The sequence below is a fragment of the Phascolarctos cinereus genome, unplaced genomic scaffold (genome assembly GCF_003287225.1).
Source record: "Phascolarctos cinereus isolate Bilbo 61053 unplaced genomic scaffold, phaCin_HiC Scaffold_726;HRSCAF=1367, whole genome shotgun sequence".
Classification (NCBI taxonomy): domain Eukaryota; kingdom Metazoa; phylum Chordata; class Mammalia; order Diprotodontia; family Phascolarctidae; genus Phascolarctos; species Phascolarctos cinereus.
In genome coordinates, this window is record NW_027556098.1 from 426173273 (window position 1) to 426191181 (window position 17909).

At 45.9% G+C, this 17909-nt stretch overlaps 1 protein-coding gene and 1 long non-coding RNA gene across 2 annotated transcripts in view; one reads left to right on the plus strand and one right to left on the minus strand.

Annotated features, from left to right (window-relative positions):
• LOC110197756 (uncharacterized) overlaps positions 1-4536 on the minus strand; it is a 37286-nt gene extending 32750 nt beyond the window's left edge. The window contains exon 1 of the mRNA XM_020971805.2: positions 4229-4536. The gene's annotated coding sequence lies outside the window, so the exon portion shown is untranslated. The remainder of the gene's footprint in view (positions 1-4228) is intronic.
• A 4018-nt stretch (positions 4537-8554) lies between these two features.
• On the plus strand, positions 8555-16408 carry LOC110197798 (uncharacterized). The gene is made up of 2 exons (XR_002321570.2): positions 8555-8808; positions 12073-16408. It is a non-coding gene; the product is annotated as an uncharacterized LOC110197798 (long non-coding RNA).
• Positions 16409-17909: the final 1501 nt, after the last annotated feature.

Genomic DNA, 17909 nt, shown 5'->3' on the forward strand with positions numbered 1-17909 from the left:
TCGGGCCATGGCTCTCTGGTTCTTGTCTGCCCTGTCTGGCCACCCCTTGCTGGCTCTTCAGCCGGAGCCTAACCTCAGATGGTGACCTCATCAGCTCCTGGTTATCATCTCTACATTGCTGAATTCCAGGTCTTGAGGTGCGGCCCTGTCTCTACTCTTCTGGACATCCCCAACCAGATGTCCCTCTGGCATCTCACTCAGCATCTTTCCCCGGAGATGCTTACCATTCTCTCCATCAGCAGCCACGTGGAAGCCCTCCTCACTCCCTGACTGCTTCAATAGCCTCCTAAGTGGTCTTCCTGCCATCGTCCTCCACTTAGAAGCTAAGGCGATTTTCCCATCCCCCTCCAAACTCAATAAACCACAGCTGCTTGCCTTTACTTCTATTACTATTAAATTTAAGATGCTTCGTTTGGCAGCCTGGCCCTTTCCACCTTCTGCTTGATTCCCCACCCCTGAATTCTACCATCCAGCTGCTTCCTTGAACACAACACTCCAAATGCTTTCTCCACGACTGCCCCCACTGTCTTTCCTGTCTAGAAAGCATTCCCCCTCACCGAGGCACCTCTCACCTTCCAAAGCCCCTTCCTCCGTCTGGGGGTGTGAACATACAGACACATCTATCTGGGGGGGGGGGAGAGCATCAAGTTCCTCACACGTCGTTGCCATTAAAATGGGAGCAAGCTGAAGGCAGCTGTCTTTGCCACAATCTGACACATAACTGACGTCCAATAAATGCCGGCTGACTGTGGGCCAAACACGATGGTAAGCATGGGGGATACAGAAACAAAGGGAAACAGTTCTTGCCTAAGAAAATTCATTAAGTCATGATAACAAACATTTATGAAGCACCTCCTGTGTGCCCAGGCCTGTGCTTAGTGCTGGGGATACAAAGAAAGGCAAAAGACAGACCCTGCCCACAGGGAGCTCACAGTCTAACGGAGAAGATGACACACAAAGCTCTACAGGGTTAAAGTGGGGATGAGCTCAGAAGCGAAGCACTCTGGCAGGAAGGCCTGGGAACGGCAGGAGGAGGGCTTTAGCTGAGATTCGAAGGACGCCATGGAAGCCAGAAGGTCAGGATGAGGATGGCCAGTGAGTGTCCAGTCAGGAGATGTCCAGGAAGAGCCAGGAGGCCAGAGGGCATGAGGGAGGGCCTGAGGGGTGGGAAGGCTCACCAGAGAAGGAGGGGCCAAGCGAGGAAGGGCTTTAGAAGCCAAACAGAGGAGGCTGCTGAACTAACCCAGATGCGAGGTGATGGGGACCTCGATCATGACAGAGAGAAGGGGGAGCTTTAATGGATGTTACATGGGTACAATCTACAGGACGGGGCAACAGACTGAAGACAAAGTGTGAGGGACCCCTAGGCTGCAAGCCCCAGTGACCTGGAGGATGGCTGTGCCCTCAGCAGTAAAAGGGAAGTCTGCAAGAGAGGAGGGATGGGGGAGAGAGACTAAATTCCGCCTGGGCCATGTTGAGTACAACGTGTCTGCAGACTGAAGGCAGAGACAGGATGGAGGAGTAGCAAGACTAGAATAGTGAACTCCCTTGACCCTCCCCCCCACTCCTCCAGTTCTAGAACACGCCCCAGATCAAACCCTGGCGGGGAGGGGGTCATCCAAAATCAAATCACAGGGAGCCATAGAGGGAGGTCTGTGGCCACTGGGGACAGGGTCTGGTGAAGCACTTCAGTGGCAGCTAAAGGGACAGACCTGACTGGTGGCATTATTACCCACTACCCAGGTCCAGGGTGCAGATCCAAGTTTGTAAAAATGTTTTGTTTTGTTTTTTAAATAAATGAACTGAGAAAGTTAGAGGAAAAAATTGAGAAAGGAAATTAAAACTTTGGGGGGAAAAAAGAATTGAAAAGGGAATGAACAGCTTGGAACAAAAAATACAAAACTTTACCCAAGCAACAAACTGCCTGAAAATTAGAATGGACCAAATAGAAGCCAATGACTCCATAAGACAACAAGAAATATTAAAAACAAACTTAAAGATTTGGAGAAAAAAAAAACAGAAGAAAATCCAAAGTACCTCCTAACAAAAAATGTCTTGGAAAACAGATCGAGGAGGAAAAAAAATGTAAGAATCCTTGGCCCACCCGAAAGCCATGGCGAAAAGGAGAGCCTAGGCATCATATTTCAAGAAATCTTCCAAGACAACTGCCCAGAACTCTGGAACCAGGGGGCAAAGGGGAAACAGAAAGAACCCACCAGTCTCATCCTGAAAGAAACCCCCAAACAACAACACCCAGAAATAGTAGCTAAAATCTAGAGCTTCCAGGTCAAAGAATAATCCCTGCACACAGCCGGAAAGAAAGAACTCAAGGCCCACGGAGCCTCAGTCGGGCCCACACAATCCACCAGACACCATGCTAAAGAGCAGAGGGCCTGGACCGTGATCATCCAGAAGGCAAAGGAGCTGGAATCACTTCCCCAGCACCTCCGAGGATGACCCTACAGTGGCAAAATGGACCTTTAAGGAGATGGAGGATTTCCCCAGCTTTCCTGATGAAAAGACCAGAGCTGCCCAGTTCAAACATTGGAGAAACAAAATGGCAACTCAAAGAACACTCACAAGGAACCATACCAGGATAAATGGCTTCCATTCCAATGGAATGGGAGGTGATCCCCGTCATCATCAGGGTCAGAGAGAACATCCATTTAGACAGAAAGCTGGGAGTGCTTCTGCTAGGCCTTGGTCATCTTCATCAATCAGAACAGAAAAGAAGAGCAATGTGCTGGGCCAGAGGGGGTGGGTGAAGCAGGTTGGAGGAATTCTCTCACAGAACAGGGGCATCCAAGTGGAGGGAGGGGAGAAAGGCTGACCCTTGAACCTCACTCCATCTGAACTAATCAAAGGAAGGAAAAATGCACGCGCGCGCACACACACATACACAGAGCTGGGTATAAAAACACATTTCACTCAACAGGGAAAGGGGAGAGAAAAGGAAAAGGGAATAAGAGGAAGTTTGCTTAAGGCAGGGTTTCGTGTTAAGCAAAACCAACTCTCAAGATGTACAGAAATATTTACAGCTCCTTTTGAGGTGACAAAGAATAGGGATAAGAAGATTTCCATCAACTGGGGACTGGCTACACATTCCAGGGTAGAAATGTGATTGAAGACTACTGTGCCCTAAGGAAGCATGAAGGGGATGGTTTCAGAGAAAGCTGGGAAGATGTGCACAAACTGATGCAGAGGAAGGGGAGCAGAACCCCGAGAATGACGCGTACACTGACGACAACATGGGAAAGACAGATGCAGGAACTGGGAGCAGCCAACAACCAATGAGGACTCGTGATGAGACATGTCCCCTTCCCCCGTCCCCCCGAGGTGACAACTCAGAATGTAGAGGACACGTGCACACATGTCACAGGCACCTATTTCTCTTTTGGCCATGGCCAATGCAGAAATGTGTTGTTCTTGACCACATGTGTCTGTAATAGGGGTTCTGTCTTTCTTTTGTTCTCAGTTGGGGGGGTGATAGGAGGGAGAAAAGGCATTTTTATCTAAGTGAAAAATAAAATGTAATTCAAAAAATGCCTATGGCCTTCCAGTCCGCAATACCCATCAGGCAGCTAGAAATGTGGGATTCGGGTCAGCAGATAGGTCAGGATGGATAAAGCCAAGAATCACCTGCAGAGATGGCCAGACCTCCCCAACTGAGGTCACAGGGGGCCTTCTAGGCCCTTGGGGGAGGCCCTTGGACTGAGCCCAAGTTTTACAGAAAAAAATCCTTTTATGAAGGTGATTTGTTCTGTGAGGTCTGGCTTCCCTCCAAGGGCTGCACTTGAGGACCTAGAGGGCCACATGTGGCTTCAAGGGAGAAGAGGTGCTGTGGGAGACAGAGTCTGGGGAGACCCACAGGGTTGGCAGGGCAACTGGAATGCCCTGGACTCACCCCCAGCTCCTCCCCTTGCCCCCCCACAGTCTCATTCCACCCCTCCCACACTGTGACACTCACACACTCTCTGACACAATCACACTCAGCCCCTCCCATACTGTGACACACTCAAGCACACTCACACTCAGCCTCTCCCACACTGGCACACTCAAGCACTCACACTGACACAATCACACTCGGCCCCTCCCACACTGTGGCACACTCACTCCCCACACACAACTCACACTTTCTCTGACACAATCACCCTCAGACCCTCTCCCGCTCACACACGTACAGTAACACACTCACCCCCTGCCCCTCACGCCCCACCCCCGCGCTCACCTCAGACAACCCACAGCCCAACAGCCAGGCCGGCCCACGGCGGAACTGCGCCTGCGCCTCAGGCGCAGGACCGGAAACGGCTGCAGAGCCCACAGGACCAGGAACAAAGCCGAAGGGCGGGGACGCTTGCCGGAGTTCAGAGGGGAAGCTGCTTCCGGTTGCAACGAGCAGCCTTCTGGGAAATGTAGTTCGAGTCCGGGCTGGCGCAGACGCAGTGCTGGGCATTCTAGGAGGCTGGGTGGGGCCAGCTTCACGTAGTAAAACCCCTCCCCTCGTTCTCCGGCGCACAGATTCCAGCTGGCCGCGATGGTGGAGCCGCCGGAAGGAAGTGAAGGGAGGACCACGTGATCCCAGTCACCAAGCACCTGGGGCCCCTCCGCTGATGACAGTGGGGCGGGGCCAGACACTCCCACAGGAAGGGGCAGTCACCCTTCTTCCCTTGGCCTTTATTGAGACAGAGTAGTTTTTGAACGTGGCCTTGTGAGCCGGAAGTCTGTCAGTTTCTGCATGAACAGTTGCCCCCTGCCTTGCAGATCTCAGCTGGAGAGCGTCGGCGCCACGCCCCCGGGCCCGGGGTCTCCACTGCGAGAGGGCAGACCCTTCAGCTCCTTCTTGAGGTCTCCGCTGCGAGAGGGCAGACCCCTTAGCTCCCCCGAGACTGGGGTACCAGCTACGGGCAGACCCCTCCGCTCCCCCAGCCCGGGGTCTCCGCTGCGAGAGGGCAGGCCCCTCGGCGCCCCTGGCCTGGCCGTGCTGGGTGGCCTTGCCCCTGCTCCCTCCCACGTCTTTCTCAGTCCAGCCTCTCTGGAGTCAGTGTTAACAGGAGCCAGAGGCTGGCAGTCCAAACCTGATTTCTGCCAAACGGCTTTCCAGTTTTCTCTGCTGTGTCTGGCACAAAGGGACCCTCCCCAGCCGTTTGTGTTCCTGAGCTTGTCCAGTCCGGGGCCCTGCACTTGCCTGTCCTAGTCCTTTCCGTCCAGTCTGTTCCCCTTCATCTTTTATCACCTGAGGCAGAGACAGACAAGCAAAACCTCGTGAACCACATACAGTGTGTGTGACACCAACCAGCGACTCCAGCAATGTCCACGGAAAGAAGGAGGCACGCAGGCCTCGGAGGGACTGCCCCTGAGATCAGGGGCCTCCCAGGTAGAAGGTCATCTCCACCAGCCAGTGTGCCGGGACTGGACTCCCTGCCTCAGTTGTTTTCCTTTGTCACAAGAGAGGATCCAGCCTGGAGGGAGAGAGGGTTGGTCTCCCCGCTGGTGTAGACAAAATGAGCCAATAAAACCTGGAAAGGAGGGAAGAGGAGAAGGCCTCAGCTGGGGCACAGACATGGGTCTGGGTCAGATAACTTAGAGCTGATGGAATTCCCCTCGTGTTAATGGTTGTGGGAGAGGGTTGAACCAGCCTTTGGCTTTGGCCCATCACACAGATCTCAGGGGAGAGGAGCCTTGGAAAGATCCCGCTGGGGAGGCTTTGGCTCCAAGCTCTTTCTGACACTGCAAAGTCCCCACTTTGGCCTTGTCTCATTTCTGGGGCGTTGGTGGAAAACACAGCCTCTGGATCTGGGGAGAGCCTGGGAGCCGGCCTGACTCTAGGAGGAAGGAGGCTGTCAGCGCAGTGGAAGCCTTTGTGGACATTTTCTCCTTGAAGCATATTTAGAACCCCTGGGAAAACAGGATTGTGTAGTTTGAACCTTACCTTGTGTGGCTTAGAGCCTGGATCTGTTTGCTGCTTTGACACCAGATCTGTGGCTCAGTAAGGACATGAAGGTCCCCCTGACCCCAGACACCTTCAGGGGAGGGAGCAGTCTAGAGGGGGAGGCCAGGAATTTTCTGAGATCTACCTTTCAGCACCCTGTAAGTGCTATATTTGGAAACTGCCTCCCAGCTGGCCCCTCTGCTGGTTTCCTTATTCCTGTCTGAACTCTATGGAATGTAAAGCTTACTAAAAGCTCTGGGAGCAGCCCTTATTTCAGCTCTTACCTCAGCCAGAGGATGCAACAAGCTTCTTTCTAAAAGCTGTTACCTCAGAAACAGATGTGTGCGACAAAGACCTTTACCTAAATAAAAATTCAGAGGTTTCTCTAGGTAGAAACACAAGTTTTATTTAGCAAGTCTCCCACGAGAATTGGGCATCACCTACCCAGGGTAGACTGGCATAGGGAGGCAGCCTACAGACAGCAGATAAGGAGTTATATACCCTTAGACAAACAATTCTAAGGAACCACCCCCCTTTTTACCTGCCCAAAGACAAGGTCCCAAGTCCCTTACTTGGTAAGTTCCCCAAAAACTTTATAGACAAAAAGAATTTACAAGGTCCTTTGTACTTTTGTCAAAGAGTTAAGTTTTTATTCTTAGCCATGTTAAAGTAAAGGATGCCCAATTAAATACTCACCAGTGTTTACACATTGTAACCACCCTCTCTCACAGATTAATTCATAATTTCACAACATCTAAATCAAAAGAGGGGTTATTTTTCTTTCTTTTTTCAACTTTAGGGTTTTTTTTAATGGTGCATAGTTTTAAAATTTGGGCTGCAAATTCTTCTTTACATATTTGTTACATGCAGTGCAAATCAACTACAGAACTCACATATTGTTTGTGGTTCCCAGACAACCAGTCTTGGAATTACACTGCTTCTTGTTTTAAACTTAATAATATTTTATTTTTTCCAATTACATGGTAAGATAGTTTCCAACATTCACTTGTGTAAGATTTTGAGTTCCAATTTTTTTCTAGTGATGTAGTCTACACATGTACAATCATATTAGACATTTATTTCTATATTAGTCATGTTGTGAAAGGAGAATCAGAACAAAAGGGAAAAACCATTTGAAAGTAAAAACAAACCAAAAAAAAGCTGCATGCTTCAATCTGCATTTAGTTCTTTTTGTGGATGTGGACAGCATTTTCGTCAAGTCTTTTGGAATTGTTTTAGATCGTTGCATTGCTCACAAGAGCTAAGTCTTCATAGTTGGCCATCTCACAATGTTACATTACTGTGTGCAGCGCTCTCCTGGTTCTTCTCACTTTACTCAGCATCAGTCCATACAAGTCTTTCCAGGTTTTTCTGAAGTCTGCCTGCTCATCATTTTTTATGGAACAATAGTATTCCATCACAATCATATACCACAGCTTGTTCAGCCATTCCCCCCCATTTCCAATTCTTGGCCACCACAAAGAGAGCTACTATAAATATTTTTGCACATGTAAATCCTTTTCTCTTTTTTATGACCTCTTTGTGATACAGACCTAGTAGTGGTATTGCTGGGTGAAAGGGAATGCACATTTTTATAGCCCTTTGGGCATAGTTCCAAATTGCTCTCCAAAATTGTTGGATCATTTCACAACAAAGAGTTAATTTCTAAGGATACAATCACATCACCCTCTAGGAATCGTTTTTTCAAATTAGCATTTTTATACTATGGTTTCCCAAAAATCCCAAGATGAGAAAAACTAGAAGCATAATAATAACATAAACAGGGTTACAGATTTAAAACATGAAAGAAAATGTGAAATGGCATCAAAGCATTTGAGAATTTGTCAATTATCTTCCCTAGAAAAATCACTTCCTCCTTCTGTCCATTTGACACTGAAGACTGCTTGTATTCAGAGAGAACACAGTAATTCTGATCCAATCACACTTAACTCTTATTCTCACAGCTCCTAAACATATCACCTTAATGCCAAATTCTAAGTGTATTTTGCATTAAGGTCTGATCTACTTATAGAGGGTCAAACATCCCTATTATCCTAATGGGAGAACACAGCTGACTTTAAATGAGCCCACATAACAATTTAGGAGAAACTCAGTTCTGGATTTACAGTTGCAGCTGGCATATAGAATCCCAATTTTCTTAAGGGCCATTCGCTTCAACACCTCAAAGTATAGGACTCACTACTTTCAATTAGACTGCCCCCAACTTTTATCCAGGTAGTCTTTTTGCTCAGAAGGAGGACGGGGCAGGTAAAGCGAGAGAGGGAGGGAGGTGATGGTGGGATAGGGGAGGAGGAGCTCTCAGAGATGACCAACCTGGTGGGTGGTGGCCCAGGTGGAATAAGAGCCCTAGGGTGGAGTTTGGAGACCTGGGAGGGTTCTAGGGCAGGAGAGGGCTCATCCCAGTGGCCAAGGCATTCCAGGTGATGGAGGGCTGGGCTTGGAGAAGAGATGGAGACCGGGTCCTGAGCTTCTGGCCCTGAGTGTGATTGGAGGAAAGGGCCCTTCCTAGGGACCTCAGAGGCTGGGAGGACCCTCCCAGAGTGAGCTGGCTCAAAACAGGAACTTGTGCTGAGATTTCTCTGCTTTCTTCCTTTGCAGCTGAACTATTTTTTGCTTTGCTGGGACATGAGATCCCTCTGCCTTCCCTGGAACTGAGATCTCTCCACCTTCTACCTTTGGAATTGGGATCTCCTTGCCTTCCTCCCTCACAGCTGAGATCACTGCTGCCTTCTCTTGGACCTGAGATCTCTGCCTTCCACACACCAGCTCTGTGGGTGCAGGTCCCTCCTAGGTCTGAGCCTCACAGATCTGCTGCCTGTTCAGGCCATGGGATCTCATCCTTCTCCTCTGACCACTTGGTGAGTGCCCTTCAAGTCTACCTGAAGCAATCCTCCCACCCAGGCCTGGCTACTAGACAAGCTTTGAGCTGCTCTCTTTTGCAGACTCCCAAACACTTCCCAAATGTTCAGAGTCCCTCTCTTTAGATTTAAGATTGGGTTTCCCTTTCCCAAAATTCAAACCTTACCCACAGGGACCCAGGAATCCTGTCTTCCTGCCTCCAGCTTTTGGTTAGAGATTGAGTTGTTCTCCCTTCCAACCAAGCCCCTGTAAGGATGGTAAGTTCTGCCTGAGGGCAACTAGGTGGCACAGTGGATAGAGTGCTGGCCCTGAAGTCAGGAGGATCTGAGTTCAGATTTGGCCTCTGACCAAATACTTGACACTTACTAGCTGTGTGACCCTGGGCAAATCACTTAATCCCAATTGCCTTAAAAAAAAAAAAAGAAAGAATGAAAGTTCTACCTGCCCTGAGGACCCACCCTGAGGAATCAAAGCTCCTGCCTGGCCCCCCTTCCCTGGAACCCCATCTCCTGGGCTGCTTCCCTATCAGATCCCAGGCTCTACCAGGGGGTCCCAGGAATCCTCCCCAGCTCCTGGTTAGACTTCAGCACACAGCTATCCTGCTTTCCCAGGGTCAGTGTCCACCTGGAGCCCTTCTGTCACTCCTGTGTCCCTGGCCTCCCAGCCATGAGCTGGATTAGAATGTCTCCCTTCCAGACTCTACCTGTGCTCCCTTCCCCAGGCCACCTGCTTCCCTGCCCCCTCTTCCTTCAGAGCCCTCAGGCCCCCTGACATCCCCTGGATCCCAGACTGTATTTCTCTCCCAGCCTCAGGATTCCCCTGGTCATTCCTGGTGGCTCCATCCCAGAGCTGTCCCCATCCCCGACCTTCCTAAACTTCCCTCCTCCCTGGTCAAGCAGTCAGTCTGTTTTCTAGATAACGTGTGGGTGTTAGTTGGGGAGAGGGGAGGCAGGGAGGGCAGAGGACCAGTTGTAGGGAGAGCATTGATTCAGGAGCCATTGAGGCTCTGCTGATCTCATTCCATCTGGGATCCCAAGCTCCTTCTGCCTACTGTGTCTCTAAAGGAGAATAGAGGAGGGAAAGGGACAGAAGAGAAGGAGTAGGACGAAGTGGAATCATCTCAGTTCGAAGCCTGACCCCTCCTGCAGGTTGTACTCTCTGCCTTGAGGGCAATGCCTCACCCCTGTAAATCCCTGCAGGCCAGCCTCCTGCCCTGGGATCCTTCTCCCTCCCCAGTTCAGTGTGCAGAGGATCAAGGCCTGACCCAGCAGGGAGCCTGGAGCCAGAGGGAATGGCCCCTGGGAGCTGCAGACCCTCAGCCCAGGTGATGCACTCTGCCCTCAGATTTTGCCCACATCTCCAAAGAGGCCATTTCCAGAGACAAAGAGGATTGTCTATGAGGCTGGCCATCCCCTACCTATAGATTGTTTCTTTACAAAAATAGGCAAGGAATTGAAAACAGTAGCAACAACACTGCCCTGCTCTGTCCTTCTGTGTTTTGAACTGATTCTCAGCACTTTGGCATCACAAGCACTACATACTACCCTCCCCCGATCCCAGTTGCTGCCCTCCCCTGTTCAGTTTTGAAGTTTTCCCTCTTGATCCCTGTGTCACAAGGACAACCACTCCACTCACTCCTCTCTCTTCTGCAGGGGTCTTGTCTTTGCTCCCTTTATGCATGCCTAGCCCCCTCCCCCACACATCCATAGAACTGCTCCCCCTCACCTTTGGTTCTTTGGCCAAGCTCTCCCTGCCAGACCTTGAAGACAGGATGCCCTGCCTAACCTCCAGGGTCCCAGCTGCACAAACAGTTTATCTCTCTGGTGCACCCTGACTAGTCTTGTCTTGTAGCTGGTTTGACCCTCAAGGGCACACTGAGAGGGCAATAAGGATTGAAAGGACCAAATACTATGAGCTGGGGCTGGGGGGTGTTCTGGCCTCTTGCATACTGTGGCCCAGTGTTTCTGGAAAATATGGCAACTCCAGAAAACAGGTTAAGTTGGCTTCTGGGTCACATTCAAAGGCCCTTAGCAGAGCTGTTTGGAGCACGCCAAAGGAAACAGTACCTGTTTTGGCTATTAATTTGCATTTGTTATGGTATATAGTATTTGTTCCCTTGTTAGAGAGAATATAGGGAAAGGGCTGATTTGGGGGAATTATTCAAAGAGTTTTCTTTTCCAGTGGGGGAAAGGGAGATATTGAAGGAGACACTTAGTTTTCTTCAGAGGCATCAGGCTCAAAGCAAAGACACAATGGAGTGACTTACTTTCTCCCAAAAATCCACCCATGACCGTCTTCACAACAACCTATATGTAGATGTTCTTATTATCTTTATTTCACAGTTCAGGAAACTGAGGCAAACAGACCAACCAGGGTCACATAGCTTGTTAGTGTTGAACTCAGATCTTCATGATCTTCTACCATTTCCTAGCTCCCCCAAAGTTGTATCAGTGTGCCCATCTTCCCAAACCCCTCCAACATTGACTGCTGCCATTTTGTCAATTTTGCAGAGTATGAAATGAGCCTCAGTGTTGTTTTGGTTTACATCTCTCTTACTAGTGGTTCGGAGCATTTTTTCACATGGTTGGGAATACTTTCTTCTTTTGAGAATTCTTTGTTCATATCCTTTGACCATTTATCTATTGGGGAATAGCTGTTGTAGTTTTTGAGTTGTTTCAGTCATGTCTGACTCTTTGTGACACACTTTGGGGTTTTTTCTTGGCAGAAGTACTGGAGTGGTTCGCCATTTCCTTCCCCAGCTCATTTTACAAAGGAGGGTCTGAGGCAAACAGGCTTAAGTGATGATTATCATTTAAGATCAATTGAGCCCCAGTAAAGGCCCCAAAACTGAATTAATCTTTTTTCCTGAGCGGCTAAGAATGCCCTTTCCTGTATCAACAGCTGAAGCTGACCAAGAGCATTCTTCTGTTTATGACCACTAAGGCACCTTTAACCCAGACACTACCTTGAATAAGGGGAATTTCTCTCACCTTGGTGGTAAAGGAGACACAAACATCCTGGATCTGATATTCGCCTAACTTGTTTTATTCCTTTCTCGTGCTCTGGTGAGACAAATGGAGATCATAAACTCAGTAACACAAACATCCTGAGTCAGGGTTTAAATGTCCTCCAAAATTTGCTTGATGGAGTCAGAGTTAAAGCTCTGCCTCCATGTAACATGTTAACATGCTGCTACCTTAAGGGAATAAAACAGTATGAATTTACTTATCACCTAGCTTGTTGTCTTTTTAACCAACTTTCAGGTCGACAGTAATGGTACCGTGAGGTCAGATGGAACTGAAGTAATGGGAGAAAACACCAGCCCACTCCTACAATGCTTAGTGACTCAGGCGCCCCAGGATCCGTTTTTTCCTGGTATCCTAACCTTGACGGGGTTGGGTAAGTTTCCCCTATTCCCAGCTTCCATGGACCTCCCACTAGTTTGGTTGAAGTCTGAAAGAAAATTCCCTTTACGCTAGATCTGGGGTCGAGGACTCCGGCTAACAAGACTGCTGCCTCTTATATGCCAAGCCATTGCCAATGTAGTGATCACAAGTACTGCTATCGCTGATGTCAGTTAACTAAAGAAAGCTCCACATTATGTTGTCTGTAATGGGGTTCTTTTGACCACTCAAAGTTACTTTATCTTAAAACCAAATTAAGTTTAAAGGCCAACAAAACGTCTAGCCAGAAGTGGGAATGTTTTTATCATTGGGTTGCTGAGATGGCTGCGGGAGAAGGAAAAGCAGAAGCCTCTTCCCTTAAGGCTAGCAAAGCCGCTTCAGCACTCTTCCGGGCTCAGAATAATCTCTTCCCCCCCTCCCCTTTTCCCTTAAAGGCTATGGTCCTAGGGACTTGCCCCTTTAAATCTGCAGCCTCAGGGGCACGCAGAAGAAGGCTCAAAAGATCCAGTTACACTACCTGGTCTTAGATCCTTGCAAATTCCCCAAACTGCCTTCCTCAGAATAATAATAAATAGCCAATTTTGTGATGGGGGGTGGTTTTCTAACAAGCCTCTAACTCCCTCTCTCTGTCTTTAAGTTTGCACTATGTCACTGTATTTGTATTGTATTTGTCCTGTCAATTTGTCTCTCGGTGTGTGTCTCTGTATCTGTACCTTGTAAGATTTCAAATGCAGGCAGCCAGAGACTTATCTAAGGGCTGCAACTAGGAAAATGACAAATTTGTAAAATTCCTTTCCTTGTGGGTCCAGGCCTGGCCAGCCTAGACCCAGAGTGAAAAATTAGCTACAGCTAAAGACATCTTAGCAGATTCTGGAGATTTCGAGCTTATTCATTAAAAAGTTGGGAAGTTGATCATTTTGGGATTGTTGGAGAAAACTTCTGAGACTAGGGGTAATTCCAGGAGCTTGCCCTCTACTAAAACACCTCCTCCCCATCCTGATTCCTCAGCATTCCCCACTCTTTCATCAGAGATAAGTATCTCTGATGTATGGGGATTGTAAAAGAGAAGAGAATGCTGGAGAATTATAGGGAAAATTTAGATCAGCCTTCCCTATCTAGTAAAAGGGGAAGGGTAGCTATCACAGACTAGCAGTGGCCATAACGGGCCCTGTGCCCCTTGGTACCTTGCAGCCCACCCCTCTAAAGCAAAGCCTGGGAGTAACATCCATGTTCAATTCATTCTGCCCCACCCTGCCCCAGCAGCTACAAACGGCACCAGCCTCAGTAAATTCTGCAACTTGTGGGAAGGGGAGAGGTAGACAGGTCAGACCTATGATGAGATTCCCTAAGCCCTGCCACCAAGAATTATCACCACTGGCAACGCCCTGGCATCAGCCAACCCAGCCCCTGGAAGGCCTGGCAGTAGCATTATGAGGTGAGAAGCCAACTTCTACTCTTGGTAAGCCCCATACTTCTCTGTTTCAGTTTTGGAATTCATGGCAAGTTATTTTATCTTTACTTGTCCTGTTTACTGATTTGTAAAGGGAAAAATAATAATGTTTGTTGTTACAGGATCAAAATGATGTAATGATTGTAAAGTACTTAAAACAATGACTGGCATATGTTAGGCAACATTATTATTCTCTCTCTCTAATTTAATGTAATTGTTCCATACCTGATAACTTTGAAGTGTTTTTTAAATACCAAAAGTCATAAGATCAATAATCTGTATATGTGGTATGTCTGGAAATGCAACTAATGTCATCTGAAGTTTGTTGTTTGTGTTATTACTATGTTTCTAAATTGTATTGTATTTCTAAGACTCTTAGATTGTAAAATTTGAGAGACCATTGTGAAATAGAAATGGTGCATATGGATTGGTCTTTTAAAAGAATGTGATAAAAATGAGAATTTGAAAACTGTTAATATTTAATGAGGTATATTTGGTTATGAGGAGGTAATTAATTGGTTCTGTGTGGTATACCCCCTCCTCAAAATAAAGATTTCTCAGAGCCTATTAATCCAGCAAGGAGATGATTTATTAACTTCCTCGAGGAAGGAAGGCATCAAAGTTCCTCGATGCAGCAAGGCAGGCAAGCAAAAAGGGAGAGCACTGGCTTTTCCCCTCATACAGTTTTTAAAGCAAAAAACCACAGTTTCACAAACCCCACCTATCCCTGACCACAGGGCTTACAATCTTATTGCTCTTAGCAATCTATTTTATTGGGGGCTAGTTCCAGGAAGGCACACGTGTGTTTCACGCGGAGCAGGATGTGCCTACGACAGTGGGATTTTGTTTTTGAGGTTTTATCAGCATCTCCCAGTAGACTTTTTGACAAAATCAAACTTAACCCTGAGGGGCCTGCACTATTATGAGCCTCCCACACAGTTCTGTTTCAAGTTTTAAATACATAATAATTGCTTATGGTATGGTTATATTTCTGAATTTTTTATATGGTGTAATCTGGTAAACAAATTATATCAGCTATGTTGCTGAAAAAGCAATTTCTCTTATAATCTAGAGATGTTAGACCAAAAAAAAAAATCAGGGAGAATAAATGAGTTAGAATAAACTTCCAAGTTTTGTCTGTATGTAAGAGGAAGTTTCACCTAAAATTCTTATCAAGTCTGTGTAAAAGTTTCCTGTGTTGTAGAATTCCTGAGTAAATGAGAATCCTGAGGATATGTTAACTGGAGATTTATGGACTACCACATTCACTATCTATGTGAGATTCCAGAATATAATAGTTTTTTTCCTAATTTGCAGTGATATATTTAAAGACAAAGGAAAGAAAGGCTTGATAATATTTGTTATTGTGATAAGGCTAATTTAACTGGGAATGTGTGGGACAGTTGACCACTGAAATCAAGAGTTCAGAGTCTGAATCAGAGATCAGAAAGGGTCTTTATTCTTTCTCACGAGAAAAGGCACAGCCCTTGTGGCTGCTCAAGTAGGGGCAGCCAGGGAGTGGGGCAGCTAGCTGTAAGAAGCAAAGTTTTATAGCCCTAACGCATGCCCCCTCCCACTCTCTTACCTCTTTCCCCCACTGGCTGGGTACTCAAGGCGTACAATCTAAATGTGGCAACTGGTACCCAGTAGAAGCAAACATACCCATATTTGGGAACTAGATGTATGCATGCTTCAGGAAGTGGGAGTGACCAGGAATGGCCTGTGCTGACATGGATTTTTGAGAAAGGTGAAACTCAACTCAGGGCTTAGGCCTGAGGAAACTGTACTTTAGGCCATCTCTCACAGGAATGTTCTTCATGCATTATAAAAACTGAATTTCTTCTCCATTATGAACACCTTTTTGACTAAGGAACTTTGTGATATCTAGGAATTCTGTAATAACTAGGAATTTAGTTTGTTATAGTACTTTGGGAATTTATTTTACTTTGGGACACCTTACACCAACTTAGTTTTAATGAATTCCAATTTTAAAGGTTTATTTTTACTTTAAGGTGGAAAAGAGAGATCTCTATCATTTTAAAAGTTTCCAAGTAATGTTCTTCATAAACGTTTAGTGATTATTCTTCTTAACATCAGGATAAATTTTAAACTATTTTTAAGGAAGGGAAATACATTTTTAAAAAAGTCTTGATTTTTTTTTGAAGGCCTACTAAATTTTCATTTGCAAGATAATTTATTGATAAATTATTGTAATGAGGCTGTAAAGCAGAAGAGATCTTGCTGTTTTAATCTGAATCTGTAGTCATTTCATGGCCTAAGCAAGAGTTAAATTAGTTTGTGGGACAAGTGAAAGTTTCTCATATGAAATAGAAGCTATGCTCCAAAAATTTAGTTAAGGCTTTAGCATTAGCTGGGCCTAAGTTTCATTTTCCTGTAAATCATGTAATAGGGTCATACACCTGTTGCCCACCCCCTCCCTTGTTTTGTAACCACCACCCCAGCCTTATCCTTACCAAATAAGGCAATCTTCTAGCTTCCAAGCTTGGTTTGGATAAAAGTTATCTCTTGGGTTCTGAATATAGATTGTAAGGTCTCTTGCTTCAACCAATGAGGATAAAGAGATTGAGTTAAACAAGTGGGGAGGGGGGTTTCTTGGAGTGGTTTGTCTAGGGGTATATAACTGGTTGCTTGCTGTTGTATCTGGCCTCACTACTCCAGTCCGCCCTGGGTAGGTGATGCCCAACTCTTAGGTGAGACTTGCTAGAATAAAACTTCTGTTTTCTACCTGGAGAAACCTTTGAGTTTTTATTTGGGTAAGTGGTCCCTATCCCACTCATTAGTGTTTGAACTTATATGTGTAAGATTCAAATCCTGAAGTGTCTCATTCTTCCAAAGTGAGTATAATTAGAGAAGAATAAACAAGCTTGTGAACAAGGACATAAATCCATCAACTTGTGAAGTTAAAGTTAGTAACCTCTTTGTTTTATTTAAGGAATGTGATTACAGTACAGGTAGTTATGTTGGTGAGTAGTAACTTATGAGCTCTTTTATGTTAACTTAATGGGAAATCTAATATTGTTTTTAATCTGGAATTCAAACATGTGCAGAAGTTTATACAAACTTCTGAAGACTCACCTTAATATGTTCCCATTGTTTAAAGGAATTATGAGACCAGTAGTATTTTTCTGTGATCAATCTCACTGTTACCAAAGTGAGATTAAATTTTTATTTTCTAGGATATGTAACTTTATGGGACAGCAATTTACTATTATTTTGAGCTTTGGTTACTGGGATAATTGTCTGAGTTGTCATGAAGCCAGTAGTAGAATGACATGTGCTACAGGCTGAGAACTGATAAAAGTGGATGTCTGTGCCTGGGAAGAGTTTTGAGGATGACCTTGGACACAGCCCAGGTAGGATCTTCCTGACTATTTCCTAATTGTGCTATTTTCTTTCTGAAAAGGAAAATTCCCCACCTGATTAATCCTAAGCCCTGCTTTTAACACCCAGTGACTACATGATTGGTTATCAGATATAGCTCATGCCTGGAATCCAACAGAGCTAAGGAAGATCTTTCCTTTGGCAATCTCTTTACCATTGGCATTATATACTGGTCACATCTAATTAAGGTCTGACTTAAGCATTAAATTAAGAGCATCACATTTCATTCAAAATATTACCAGAATGAGTTAAATTAGCTTTTGGTTGTGTTCCAGTACACACACAAAAAAACCTTTACTCCTTTTTGTGAGGCAGGAAAGATTAGGTGCTGCTCAATCTGCCTCTCTTTTTGATCTGAGGGGAAAAGGTTCTGCTTTTCTTTCTTGCCTTCCCCTCCACCCACTTATACCTCTGATGGACATTGATTAAAGTCCCTTTAAAATTACACATACCTTATTTCTTTCTAATTCTACTTTGGAGTCTTATTTCAAAAGACTAGGCCCTTTTCATTGGCTTGCCCTTTCCCGTTTTCCTGTTTTTGCAAGGTTTGCAAGCTTGTTAAAACAATGTAACTTGTTATCACCAAATTCTTTGCTAATGTTGCAAGATGTCTGTCAGAGGTTATCTTCAATTGTGGGAGCCTGATACCTTGTCCCTTAGGAAAACCTATCCCTTGCCTGATTCTCACAATTCCCTTCCAGCACTATTCTATCTTTGTGGAAACTTAACCCTTACCTGACTCTCACATGCATATATGTTCAGTATTGATATTGCTTAATAGTTTTTGGTACCTTTTAGCAAGATATAGTTTCTTTCCTTATCTCTTCTGGTTAGATCTGTTTTT